The sequence below is a fragment of the Colletes gigas genome, unplaced genomic scaffold (assembly GCF_013123115.1).
Source record: "Colletes gigas isolate AHSC1104 unplaced genomic scaffold, ASM1312311v1 Colletes_gigas_Sc00003, whole genome shotgun sequence".
In the NCBI taxonomy this organism is placed as follows: Eukaryota; Metazoa; Arthropoda; class Insecta; order Hymenoptera; family Colletidae; genus Colletes; species Colletes gigas.
In genome coordinates, this window is record NW_025106632.1 from 1,787,078 (window position 1) to 1,802,456 (window position 15,379).

At 31.2% G+C, this 15,379-nt stretch overlaps 1 protein-coding gene across 1 annotated transcript in view; it reads left to right on the forward strand.

Annotated features, from left to right (window-relative positions):
* Nucleotides 1–14,278: 14,278 nt before the first annotated feature.
* Nucleotides 14,279–15,379, forward strand: part of LOC122404486 (bumetanide-sensitive sodium-(potassium)-chloride cotransporter) — a 41,209-nt gene continuing 40,108 nt past the window's right edge. Inside the window, exon 1 of the mRNA XM_043408462.1 lies at nt 14,279–14,353. The gene's annotated coding sequence lies outside the window, so the exon portion shown is untranslated. The remainder of the gene's footprint in view (nt 14,354–15,379) is intronic.

Consider the following 15,379-nt stretch of genomic DNA (forward strand, 5'->3'; position numbering starts at 1 on the left):
ATTACGGACTAAAAAGGTATCGTGTAACGGTATATCAGTACGTTCGTCTTACTTAATATTATAACTGTTAACTAAGTAACGTATACTCGTTGTGAACGTATAAAACATCTCTGTACGATGTAATTGAATGTATATCGAGTGTGCAAACAAATAACTATCGTCTATCTTAAAATTTAAGACGTTCGAAGCAGTCGATTCATTGAAACCAGTGTTTATGCGCCAAATAAATTTAATCACAATTAAAAAAAAAAAAAAATGGGTTTTCAGAAAATTTATACGCGCGTGTTCTTCATAAGATGATTCGTGCTTGTTGAATTCGTTGTTTAGAAAAGTTTCTATACAATTTTTTTTTTTAACTATAAAATTATAATCTCTTGAAAATAATATTTACTGTATTTCGTGCGTCAAATTAAGTTAGAATATGAGATACCAGAGTTTAACTATATTTAAAGAATTTTCGATCAGTAGCCCTAATTAAAATTTCCTCGTTGTGATAAAACTGTTCCCAAGAAGTATGCTTGCTCGAAGCTTACGAGACCATCCTGATACGAGAAACCAACGTACCAAAAAAAGAAAAACAGAAAAAGGGAAATAGATGTTTAATTATATAGATGTTTATATATTGATATTGTAAGGGATACGTGTATGTGTGTTTAGAGAAAGTTTAGGAAACGATGGGTTCGCGTAATATTCGCGATACCTTTGGGAATGACGGATGTGTATGTGTCCGACGTGTATGCCCATCAACGTACGATGTAAGAACAAACGTGTAATTGTATCATAGAGATTTAAATCAGACGAACGAGCCACGTTAAAGAACGGTGTTCAGTCGCATAGTTATCGCAACAGCCACAACGTCGATTACGCCTAACATAGTTGGACCAAGAAAATAAATGTAATTGTTCGATACGTGAATAAACCTCGAGAAATCCTTTACTCCTTCACAGTAACAAATATTTATTTATTTTATACAAATATTAAAACGCTCAAAATTTTAGAAATATTCAATATAAATAGTGGCTCACGTGCTTTCAAATTGGCTTTATTCTTTCTCAGAAATAAATATTTACTGTTTTAATAAAAGTGTTAAAATGTTGGAAAGATTTTGGCAATATTTAAAATAAATACTGGATCATGTGGAGTAAAATTGACTTTATTCCTTCTCAGTAATCAATATTTATTTTTTTAATAGAAATAATAAAACATTCAGAATTTTAGAAAAAATGTTAGAAATATTTAAAATAAATACTGGATCACGAGGCGTCAAATTGACTTTATTCCTTCTCAGTAACGAGTACAGTAATCCCCCCCCATAACACGGTACTCTTATAACGCGTTTTCAAGTCCCCCGTGTAACGCGTGTTTTCCCCCATATAACGCGGGGATTTCCCACTGTATATTTGTACAGATTTGTACAGTTCATAATCAATTTCGCGTTCGTTGTTTTTTACTTACATATATGTATAAGTTTTTTACTTAAAATGTTCTTAGTTTGATTTTAATAAAACGCACATATTTCGTTCGTAACATAGTTTTTCCTTAATATTCGATTTAAACCCTCCTTTAACGAGGAAAGTTAAACGTGAATCATTCTCGTACAACGCGTTTTCCTATAACGCGAAACCAATCTACCGTGTTATAGGGGGTGTTATTAATTACTGTATCTATTTTTGAATAAAAATAATAAAACATTCAGAATGTTAGGAAAGGTGTTAGAAATATTCAAAATAAATACTGCATCACTTGGAGTCAAATTTGCTTTGTTACTTTTCACTGATAAATATTTATTTTTTTTCTAAGAATATTAAAACATTGAAAAAGTTTTGGCAATATTTAAAATAAATACTGGATCACATGGTGTCAAATTGACATTATTCCTTCTCAATAATGAGTATTTATTTTTTAATAAAACTATTAATACGTTCAAAATTTTAGGAAAAGTTTTAGAAATATTCAAAATCAAAATTGGATCACGTGGCGTCAAATTGATTTTATTCCTCCTCAGTAATGAGTATCTATTTATGAATAAAAATAATAAAAAAAACATTCAGAATTTTAGGAAAGGTGTTAGAAATATTCAAAATAAATACTGTATCACGTGACGTCAAATTTCCTTTCTTAGTTTTCGCTAATAAATATTTATTTATTCTCTAAGAATATTTAAACATTCAAAAGGTTTTAGTGATGTTCAAAATAAATACTGGATCACGTGGTTTCGAACCGACTAAAAGACACCCATACTTAACCCTTTGAACTCCACTGGCGCCGCTATGGCGACAAACATAATACAGTACCATAGCTCGATTAAAGTTTCATTTAAGACGACATAAACTGAATTTAGAAAATATATAAATAAAATTTAAATTATAAGTATTCGTATACACGTTTGTGGAAAGAAGAATATTTTTTTATTTTTAGAAAACACAAAATTTAATTTGGTATTGCTAATCGTTCATGTTAACGAATACTCTCGGAGTACAAAGGGTTAAATTAGAAATATTTTACAACAGTATAGAATCGTAAGATATTTTGTAAATAAGTAGCATTTATTATTCTGTTAATATTAGTTTTTTTTTCCAAAGTAAGTTAATTCGTTGAACTCGTTTCGTTAATAGTGAATTTTCTAACATCGATATGTGAATAACTTTTGCCACGGTCGTGTAAGATCCGTTTAAAGGATCGTTGTTACGCAACAGGTATAGAAAAAGACAGAAAATGTGTTTTAAGGTTGCGTTTAAAGACCTCGAACTCGAGAATATTTTACGAGTAAGACACGCCGCGCAAAGTAAATGCAATTCGACGCTGCATTTCATTTTGACCAACTGTTACCAGTTTCGAGCAATTGAAACTGTTTTCTTACGAAACTCTTCGACTCTTTCGTTGATTAGAATATATAGAACCTAGTTACGAAATATTTATTCGAACAATACATCGAGTATATCAATTGTGCTCTTGGAAAAATTCGAATTTCTTTTTTTTTTGGAACGTTGGATCCATTTAAATTGAATTTAAACTCAAACGTTTCGAGTTTCTAAATTATCTCGAGATTCAGTTGGTTCCACTATACGAACTAATCTTAATAGGCATAATTTTTTTTTTTTAGCGTCAAACAAGTCGACATACTTTTTCTCAAACTATCAAAGGGATTTTTGTCAAATATTTCTACGAGTATTGTACTGATAATGCTAGATAAATTAACAACACGATTTTTGTTGTAAATATTCTAGAAAAATTTTTGTTTCGTGATCAGAAAGTATCGAACGATAATTTTTCAGAATTCCAGTACGTTCAATAACTTCTCAGGATTCGACTAATCATTTCTAAAAGCAAAAAACAAATACCTCGACGCATTATATCGACAATTGCGTGCTATTATTTCCACGTTAAATGCGCCGACCGTTGACAGCAGTGAAAAAACAAGTTTTTCAATTTGCATACGTTTATCCACGCACAAACTTGGACAATAAATTTCGTGAAGCCTACTGTCAATTATTTCTCGCGTTTAAAAGTACTACTCGTAATTACTCACTTTGTCGTAATTATTGTACGTCCAAAAACTACGATGAAATGGTGGTACTCTAATCTTAAATGTCCAAGAGTTGCCTAGAGTGACAAAATTGACGAAATAATACCGGTACACTTGCTTGTAAATAATAAAAATGGGAATAAATATATCGTGACACACATTGGGGTCACCTGACTCACCTAAAACTCCATTCGATACACAATTTTGTATATAAATTGCAATATTTCACTTTTACATGACAAAAATAATTCAAATTAAATTATATAAAATGTTCCAAACCACGTTCAAGTGGGAATAAAAATTAAAAATTATAAAATTCATTTTCCATTTGATTTAAAAAATTTCTTTGCGATTTTTCATGACGATGCTCACTTTCATGTATAATATTTCAATTTAAATGGAAGAAATGATTCAAATTAAATTATATAACATTTTCTATTCCACATTCGAGTGAGAATAAAAATTAAAAATTACAACAATTCGTTTTCCATTCAATTTTAAAAATTTTTCACGACGATAGCCACTTTTGTATACAATATTTCACTTCCAAATGCAAGAAATGATTGAAATTAAATTATATCAAATTTCCTATACCACATTCGAGTCAGAATAAAAATTAAAAATTACAGAAATTCGATTTCCATTGAATTTAAACAATTTTTCCGTAATTTTTCACGACGATACCCACTTTTGATACAATATTTCACTTCCAAATGCAAGAAATGACTCAAATTAAATTATATCAAATTTCCTATTCCACATTCGAGTGAGAATAAAAATTAAAAATTACAGAAATTCGTTTAATATTCAATTTTTAAAATTTTTCGTAATTTTTCACGACGATACCCACTTTTATATAGAATATTTCAGTTTTAAATGCAAGAAATCATTCAAATTAAATTATATAAAATTTCCTATTCCACATTCGAGTGAGAATAAAAATTAAAAATTATAAAAAATCGTTTTCCATTGAATTTAAAAAATTTTTCCGTAATTTTTCACGACGATACCCACTTTTGTATACAAAATTTCACTTTTAAATGCAAGAAATGACTCAAATTAAATTATACAAAATTTCCTATTCCACATTCGAGTGAGAATAAAAATTAAAAATTGCAAAAATTCGTTTTCCATTGGATTTAAAAAATTTTTCACGACGATACCCACTTTTGTATACAATATTTCACTTTCAAATGCAAGAAATGATTCAAATTAAATTATATAATATGTTTCAATCCACGTTCGAGTGGAAATAAAAATTAAAAATTACAAAAATTGGTTTTCCATTGGATTTAAAAAATTTTTCCGTAATTTTTCACGACGATACCCACTTTTGTATACAAAATTTCACTTTTAAATGCAAGAAATGACTCAAATTAAATTATATAAAATTTCCTATTCCACATTCGAGTGAGAATAAAAATTAAAAATTACAAAAATTCGTTTTCCATTGGATTTAAAAAATTTTTCCTTAATTTTTCACGATGATACCCATTTTGTATACAATATTTCACTTTTAAATGTAAGAAATGATTCAAATTAAATTATATAACATTTCCTATTTCACATTCGAGTCAGAATAAAAATTAAAAATTACAAAAATTCGTTTTTCATTGGATTTAAAAAATTTTTCACAATGATACACAATTTTATATACAATATTTCACTTTTAAATGCAAGAAATGATTCAAATTAAATTATATAAAATTTCCTATTCCACATTCGAGTGGAAATAAATATTAAAAATTACACAAATTCGTTTAATATTCAATTTTAAAAATTCTTCGTTATTTTCCACGACGATATCCACTTTTGTATACAATATTTCACTTCCAAATGCAAGAAATGATTCAAATTAAATTATATAAAATTTCCTATTCCACATTCGAGTGGGAATAAATATTAAAAATTACAGAAATTCGTTTAATATTCAATTTTAAAAATTCTTCGTAATTTTTCACGACGATACCCACTTTTGTATAGAATATTTCAGTTTTAAATGCAAGAAATGATTCAAATTAAATTATATAACATTTCCTATTTCACATTCGAGTCAGAATAAAAATTAAAAATTACAGAATTTCGTTTTCCATTGGATTTAAAAAATTTTTCCGTAATTTTTCACGACGATACCCATTTTACATATAATATTTCACTTTCAGATGCAAGAAATTATATAAAAATATCAAATTATATAAAATTTCCCACTCCACGTGAATAAAAATAAAAAATTGCAAAAATTCATTTCCCATTCAATTTTAAAAATTTCTTTGTAATTTTCTACGACGATTCCTACTTTCGTATGCAAAATTTCACTTCCAAATGTAAGAAATGATAAGAAATTAAATTCCCTAATATTTCCCAACTCCAGAATAAAAATTAAAAATTACAAAAATTCGTTTCCTATTCAATTTAAAAAATTTTTCACGACTATACCCACTTTTGTATGCAAAATTTCACTTTAAAATACAAAAAATAATTCAAATTAAATTCCCTAATATTTCCCAACTCCAGAATAAAAATAAAAAATCGCAAAAATTCGTTTTCCCATTCGATTTTAAGATCCATTATTTGTTTCAGGTAGCAGAGATCCAGGTGAATCGATCGAGGACAAAAATTTCTCCGCAATATTATATACGACGTTACGAATATTCGAACGATTCCAAAAATTTATTAGCTTCCTATTTCACGCACTTTTCTTCCATTGACCTATGCTACAGCTCCCCGCAGCATACCCTTTTTGGTCACCTTACCAGCGATGCTCGCATTCTCCCTATTCGTTCGCTTTTTCACCGCGTTTTTCTGCCTGTATTATATTGAGCATTCAGGTGTTCGTCAAAGACGAGTCCGATCGAAGTTCTACCGTGGCAGAGGCCGCCTTATCCAAGTGGTCTACAAGATCGTTTGCTGGATCGGACTGGCTCGAACTGGATTGGGTCTGTTGGATCTCGAGATGTCTGGGTTGGTTTACTCTATCGTAGAAGGAAACATACTGCAAATTGATACACGCATATTCCCGGGAATATAATTGTTTACGGGAGAACCCGTTCGACGAGGTTTCTTCAACACTTTTCACGATATTTTCAGATTTCGCTTGTTAATAATCATACGCGAATATATTCCACGTCGATTTAGTAACTTCCTGGGTTGAGTGCTCAGTGAACGCACAGTCCGTCGCAAAATTATCGTTCAAACGAATTTTAATATTCTCCAGGGAATAAAACCAATCGTTCAAACATATTAAAAATTGCGAATAATAGATAAAAAAAATAATTATCGTGTTAAGAGTGTTCTATTAGGGGGGGAAATTTTATCTCGTTGCATAGCACTAGTTTTATAGCACTGTTATGCACTGCATAATTTATTCTTGTCCTTCTGTCGATCTTCGAGAGGCTATAAACCGTGCTTTTAATTATTTTTTAAACGATATCTATCGATTAAGTTTCCTCGTCTTTCGCGAACTGGATTCTCGAGTATTTTTCCTAGGTAAAACATTAACACGCAGTGAGAATTTTAATATTTGATGTGGTATTGGGATAAAAAAATTCATTATATACGGTTATATTAAGACTCAGTATGTTAGAGCTTCTTTGTCAGTGCCATTTTCTCAATTTCATTTTGGTAGAAATTTTATATAAATATTGAATGCATGCAGTAATATGGAATTATTTTTATAATACTGGATACATGGTTACACACATGTATATTATGCTTAAAACACAGTATATTGTTTGATATAATTTTTTTGTCAGTACCATTTTATCAATTTAGTTCTGCTATAAATTCTAGAAAAAATATTTTAATGCATGCTGTACTTAATATGGAATTATTTTAATATGACTGGATACATGGCTACACACATGTATATTATGCTTAAAACACAGTATGTTATTTGATATAATTTCTTTGTCAGTACCATTTCATCAATTTAATTGTGCTATAAATTCTAGAAAAAATATTTTAATGCATGCAGTACTTAATATGGAATTATTTTAATATGACTGGATACATGGCTACACACATGTATATTATGCTTAAAACACAGTATGTTATTTGATATAATTTCTTTGTCAGTACCATTTCATCAATTTAGTTCTGCTATAAATTCTAGAAAAATTTTGAATGCATGCAGTACTTAATATGGAATTATTTTAATATGACTGAATACACGGTTATACACATGTACACTATACCTAAGACACAGTATATTATAGCTTCTTTGTCAGTGCCATTTTGTCAATTTCATTTTGGTAGAAATTTTATAAAAATTTTGAATGCATGCAGTAATATGGAATTACTTTAATATGACTGGATACATGGTTACACACATGTATATTATGCTTAAAACACAGTATATTATTTGATATAATTTCTTTGTCAGTACCATTTCATCAATTTAATTGTGCTATAAATTCTAGAAAAAATATTTTAATGCATGCTGTACTTAATATGGAATTATTTTAATATGACTGGATTCATGGCTACACACATGTATATTAGGCTTGAAACACAGTATATTATTTGATAGAATTTCTTTGTCAGTACCAATTCATCAATTTAATTGTGCTATAAATTCTAGAAAAAATATTTTAATGCATGCAGTACTTAATATGGAATTATTTTAATATGACTGAATACACGGTTATACACATGTACACTATACCTAAGACACAGTATATTATAGCTTCTTTGTCAGTGCCATTTTGTCAATTTCATTTTGGTAGAAATTTTATAAAAATATTGAATGCATGCAGTAATATGGAATTATTTTTATAATACTGGATACATGGTTACACACATGTATATTATGCTTAAAACACAGTATATTATTTGATATAATTTCTTTGTCAGTACCATTTTATCAATTTAATTCTGCTATAAATTCTAGAAAAAATATTTTAATGCATGCTGTACTTAATATGGAATTATTTTAATATGACTGGATACATGGCTACACACATGTATATTATGCTTAAAACACAGTATGTTATTTGATAGAATTTCTTTGTCAGTACCATTTCATCAATTTAATTGTGCTATAAATTCTAGAAAAAATATTTTAATGCATGCTGTACTTAATATGGAATTATTTTAATATGACTGAATACATGGTTACACACATGTACACTATGCCTAAGGTATGTTATATTATTTGACATAATTTCTTTGTCAGTACCAATTCATCAATTTAATTGTACTATAAATTCTAGAAAAAATATTTTAATGCATGCTGTACTTAATATGGAATTATTTTAATATGACTGGATACATGGCTACACACATGTATATTATGCTTAAAACACAGTATATTATTTGATAGAATTTCTTTGTCAGTACCATTTCATCAATTTAATTCTGCTATAAATTCTATAAAAAATATTGAAAGCTTGCAGTAATATAAAATTACTTTAACATGACTGAATACATGGTTACACATAATTTAATTCTGCCATAAATTCTACAAAAAATATTGAATGCATGCAGTAATAGAAAATTACTTTAACATGACTGAATACATGGTTACACATAATTTAATTCTGCTATAAATTGTACAAAAAATATTGAATGCATGCAGTAATAGAAAATTACTTTAACCAGACTGAATACATGGCTACACACATGTATATTATTCTTGAAACACAGTATATTATTCGCTATAATTTCCTTGTCAGTCCTATTTCATTAATTTAATTTTGCTATAAATTCTATAAAAATATTGAATGCATTCTACACACATATATATAATACTTAAAACACAGTATATTATTCGCTATAATTTCCTTTTCAATACTATTTCATTAATTTAATTCAGCTATAAATTCTAAAAAAAATATTGAATGCATGCTACACAAATATATATTATGTTTAAAAGACAATATATTATGTAATAAAATTTCCTTGTCACTACCATTTCGTCAATTTAATTCTGCTATAAATTCTTCAAAAAATATTGAATGCATGCAGTAATATAAAAATTATAATATAAAAATTCCTCAATAATGTTAATGTACAAAATATGAACGCAAAGTGGCAGACAAGTAATTAATTTCTTGCCCGACCGTAGTCGCGAAACACTCTTCGTCGAATCGAGCGTTGCATAGGCGTGAATTAGTTCCAGATCGCGTAGGTTCGCGCTAGTTTGAAGCCGTGTGCCTCGCCGGTTTCGAATTAAAATACGTTGAAAAGCGTACATTATATCATATGTTTAACCAACCGTTCGTTACACTGATTGATCAGTGACTCCGTGAGGCAATTGTGTTCTTGAATTACACCGCTCGTCGTCTTATCTGGCGTGTTATCGTTTTACGAGCACTTGTCTCGAATAAACCTTAGTTTGTAAGCCTCTATGAACATTTCGAGCATCGTTAACTTCTACGTTATCCGGTATGATTTTTAATTTGGTTAGAAAAAAGAAAAAAAATAGGAATTTTAATTGCAACTCGACGGCATCGCGTTTTCGTGAGCATTCCTGGCTTTGTGGCGAGATGTAGCATCAAATTCGAGGATAAGTAAGAAGGATATTAAACAGAATTATGTAATTTTTGTGTTCTTGCATTTTCCAGGGAAATTCGAGTCTTGTATGGAACTTGGATTTGAGTGATAAAGTAAAATGATTAAGGTTGATATACAAATAATGTAATTGCGAGCATAACAGAGTAATTTTTATATTAATTACAGTGTAATAATATCTGTTAAATTACTTTAGAATATCCCCGTTTCCTCTTCTAACGAGTCTTATGTAATCTTGGATTATATAATCTCACGGTATTACTTTCAAAGACATATCAATTACAATTTACGTTTATTTCCATTCGAAAATGAGACTGACAATATTGCAGAATGTTTCTGCTTGGAAATTTTTAGTCAAATTTTAATCGTAATACGTTCTCTCTGTTATATTTAATTACAGAAATAAATAGATAATAACAAGGTGAAAATTAGGGTTATTTTAGTCTGTTAAAAATCTTGTAACAATTTTCTATCGTTTCGAGGCGGTAGAATTTTTCAAATGCCAATTTTTCCAATTTTCCGAGTCATTCGATACGCTAATCATCGAACGAAGCAAATAGCACCTATTGAATTGGAAAAAAAAACAGATTTCTAACACACTGTGCATATAATTCCCAAGGTTTAATTCGAAACAGAATTTCAGCTGAAAAATTAAATTGAAAATTAAAATTTTACCAAAATTCTTCAGTATACAAACTTGCCAGCAAGAAAAATATCTTGTAAAATGTTTCAATTTCATAATAATTCTCAGCCAAAATTTCTTGGGAATTAAAATATGGTCAAAAATGAGATGCAATTTTACAATACACTCTGTTCTGGTAAATTTCTATTACAGAACGGTACAGGTCATAACAGAAGGCTGTAATTAAACAAATATTCGCTCCTGTGCGTCAGAATGTTTCGAAAGTTCCCCGAAGATTGAATAACGAAAGGTCTTGTCGTTTCGTAAAGAGCAACGCGCGACCAAACGCCACCGATATTCGTTTTTCCTGGACGATGAAGTAATATCTTCGATCGTGGCTCGTACTAGACGGAGCCCGTCGTTTACGAAGGGACAAGCTAACCCGATACACGAATTCCTGCTGCTTTATTTAGAATCCCCTCGAAAACGCATAAAACGCATATAACGCGTGGCCATGTGTACGTAGAAACTTTAAGCGGGTAACCGAGCGTAAAGCTGAAGAGGTTTAAATATTTATACGGGCTTCTTGTCCCCCTGGTTTGCAACTGCAACGTGCACACGCCAAACTCGACGTCTTCGGCAGAAAGGGTACAGTCGAATAAGGGGGTCAAATTTGATCCAGAACCGAATTGAACGAATGACGGGTCATTCGATAGGTCATTCAAAAACAATCCTGTGTGCAAATTTTTAACTCAAAATCTCGACCGTGGGGGTAGTAATGGGGTAAGTAAGGGGGTCAAATGTGCCCCAAAACCGAATTGAACGAATGACGGGTCATTCGATAGGTCATTCAAAAACAATCCTGTGTGCAAATTTTTAACTCAAAATCTCGACCGTGGGGGTAGTAATGGGGTAAGTAAGGGGGTCAAATGTGCCCCAAAACCGAATTGAACGAATGACGGGTCATTCGATAGGTTATCCAAAAACAACCCTGTGTGCAAATTTTTAACTCAAAATCTCGACCGTGGGGGTAGTAATGGGGTAAGTAAGGGGGTCAAATGTGCCCCAAAACCGAATTGAACGAATGACGGGTCATTCGATAGGTCATCCAAAAACAACTGTGTGTGCAAATTTTTAACTCAAAATCTCGACCGTGGGGGTAGTAATGGGGTAAGTAAGGGGGTCAAATGTGCCCCAAAACCGAATTGAACGAATGACGGGTCATTCGATAGGTCATCCAAAAACAACTGTGTGTGCAAATTTTTAACTCAAAATCTCGACCGTGGGGGTAGTAATGGGGTAAGTAAGGGGGTCAAATGTGCCCCAAAACCGAATTGAACGAATGACGGGTCATTCGATAGGTCATCCAAAAACAACTGTGTGTGCAAATTTTTAACTCAAAATCTCGACCGTGGGGGTAGTAATGGGGTAAGTAAGGGGGTCAAATGTGCCCCAAAACCGAATTGAACGAATGATGGGTCATTCGATAGGTCATCCAAAAACAACTGTGTGTGCAAATTTTTAACTCGAAATCTCGACCATGGGGGTAATGGGGTAAAAACGAAAATCATGTTTTTGTACGATTTCTCTTGACCTATTGAGTGAAAAAATATAAAAAAATTCAGAGACATTTCGGGTCGAACAGAAGTGCCTGGAAGCACCATCAAACGAACGCGAAACGACCAATTTAGGTGAAATGTTCCAACTGTTACGGAAAGAAACGTTTCTTCCATGTATAGCAAAAGTTATTCAAAATAAATGGAATAATTTTTTTCTGATTATTTCTAGAGAAGAGACGAGAACATATAGGCAACTAAATTTGTGTAATTAAATTGATTTTTATGCAGAGATATATTTTTATTAATAAAATTAATGAAATGGGAGCTTCGTAGAGGGTTGTTTCTATCTTCAAATATAATAATTCTCATCAATAAGGCAATTTTAACAGACTCTGCTTCAGACATGAGGATATTAGATTCACAGTCGAGCGCTTGCGAGAGAGACGAGAGCCGTAGCCCTCTGGCGGCGAGTACGAGAGATAACGCCACACTCGTATCATATTTCAAGTATTTCTTATATTTTTAAGTGCATTCTGTAGTTTCTAGAAAATTTAAATTTTCCATAAATGCACGAATATTCACAGTTTGATAATAATAAACAGTATGTTTGTAAATCGATATCATTTGGAGGTAGCAAATCTCATAGTTCAAGTATTTCTTATATTTTCAAGTGCATTCTACAGTTTCTTGAAAATTTAAATTCCCCACGAATGCACGAAAAAGTTTGGTAATAATAAACAATATTTGTAAATCGATATCATTCGGAGGTAGCAAATCTATTCTGTCTTTTTACGGTCCTCGAGTAAGCATCGTCGCCATCATAGCTCCATTTTGTCGACCTCGGGAAAACAAAGGTTGGAACCACGAAACGGTGAATATTTTACGATTACTTTTACGGCTACTTAAACCAGAAAATAAACAGCGGGGGAAAAGTAGCAACAAATTGAGCGAGATCACAAGCTTCGAATCAGAATTTCGTGTAAAGTCGAGAATCGAATATTTAAACAATTCTAAATATCACGGGCGGGGCAAATGTTCTTCTTTTATTATACTGTACCATTCTTTCGTTCTTTTAGTTTGTGATGAAAGAATTTCATAGTTTTTTTCTCTCCAAAAATAAATATTTATCGAGTGTCGAGTTGTTCAGGCTTTTCTACTTAATAAAGCGGGTTGAAAGGTATTTTTTTTAGCCCTAGGGATCCGTAAAAAACTGCTGAGACGTCGAGGGTGGAAAATCGCTGAGACAACAAGGGTGCCAGGAACAGGGAAATCCTAGAAATCTCTATTTTTCCCACTGGTTTTCCGTACAATTCCATACACTGAAAATTACATTATATATTTTTTATAATAAACGTTATATTTAATTATTAAGAAATAATTTTTAATAATTAGGCTCAAGAAACTACAGAAATGCACTTGATATGCAAAAATATAACCTTTACTTTCCGTACTCGCCACCAGAGGGCTATGCTCTCGTTTCTCTCGCAAGCGCTCGACTGACAGATTGTTTACATATATACGCTCCTCTTCGAAGCTTCCCTTTCATTAATTCTATTAATAAAAGTATGAATTTGCATAAAAAATAAAGTAATATACCTAAAATCCTATATTAGTTATCAACAAGCTGAATTCTAAATATCATCAAGCTATTTAGTCCACTAAATTTAACTTAATAAATATTAAAAATCATAGCAATAGTAGCTCATCTGCGTGTGTGTGATATATAAATTGAAAATCCAGTCTCGAATACCCTCAAAAATGCATAAGTGAGAAAATGAGTGTCGCCCCCCTTTGGTTGGATTTATCAGCTTCTGTCCAATATGGATCCTTAATCGAGATCCTGAGGAATGTTTCTGACGCGACAAACTCGATTTTCCGTCTAGCCAAACAGAGTCAACGAGGATGACACGTTCGACGATCAATCGATTAACAAAGTAAAGAAGTTACGAATAGATGACATCGCGCAGAAATTATTTTAACGCGTATGATGTAACGTGCGTTGTTCTCTGACAACATTGTCTTCGCGGATGACACCGAAACGACTTGGACGAGTGCACATCCGACGGTCAATTTTCTCGAACAAAAAGCGTCGACTGAAATAATCTATTCTGCGATTTTTTACTACTCGTCCCGCTCGTAAGTGTTTTTATCCACGTTACGATTCTATTTTTCGTAAATCGCCGTTCGTTCGATTTTGAGAATTCAAAAGATCTGGAGTTTACATGGTTACTGGTTTTAGTATAAACAAATGCACGGTTGAGAAGAAATTTAAATAAGAAATGTGTTAAATTATTGAGACATCTTTCGATGATATAATAGAATAGAACAGATGGAAAATTTAAAAAAAAAAAATAATATTTTTGTATTATCTTAGTATCTTGTATAAGTTTGTAACAATTGTTTAGTAATAATTGGGGTAAATATTTTTGTTTTTATACACGCACGAAAGTGATGATTAGACTGCGGATGTTTATGCATTTATGGGGAATTTTAATTCTCGAGAAACTACAAAATGCACTTAATATGCAAAAATATAAGAAATACTTAAAGATACGAATAATTATATTTAAGGGTTGAGACAATCATCTACAAAGCTCCCATCTTATTAATTCTATTAATAAAAATATGAATTTGCATAAAGATCCGCAGTCTAGTGATGATTTATTTCGAGGCTCGTCGAGGAAATATTCAATTTTGGGGGACTTTTATGGCGACGATCGTACGTCCAGTGCACAAGTATTCGTCACTATAGAGTGATTTGATAATTTATAAGATGGCCAAGAGGATTCGAGCCAAGTCTTCTAAAATTGACGAACAGTGACGAGTTCCTGCAAATCGTGCATGAACTCCCCGTTATGGAGTCGAACGCGATACTATGAACGATGTCGAAGGTATTTGGCACCGGTGATCATCTAATTCGCGAAATTGACAAGTATCTAAAAAGTACAAATTTCTGGAAATAGTTAAGCTACGATTAAGTTAAGTTACGACAGCGACTGGGTCATCGACGACGCCATCTTTTTTCCAAATGCAAAGATGCACGTGTACTAACTAACAAATATTTTATAATATATACAATTTTATTTTAAAATCTCATTTTTTAAATTTTAGAATATATCAAATATTTTACTAAGAAATTTTGAAACGTTTCGTGCACTGTTT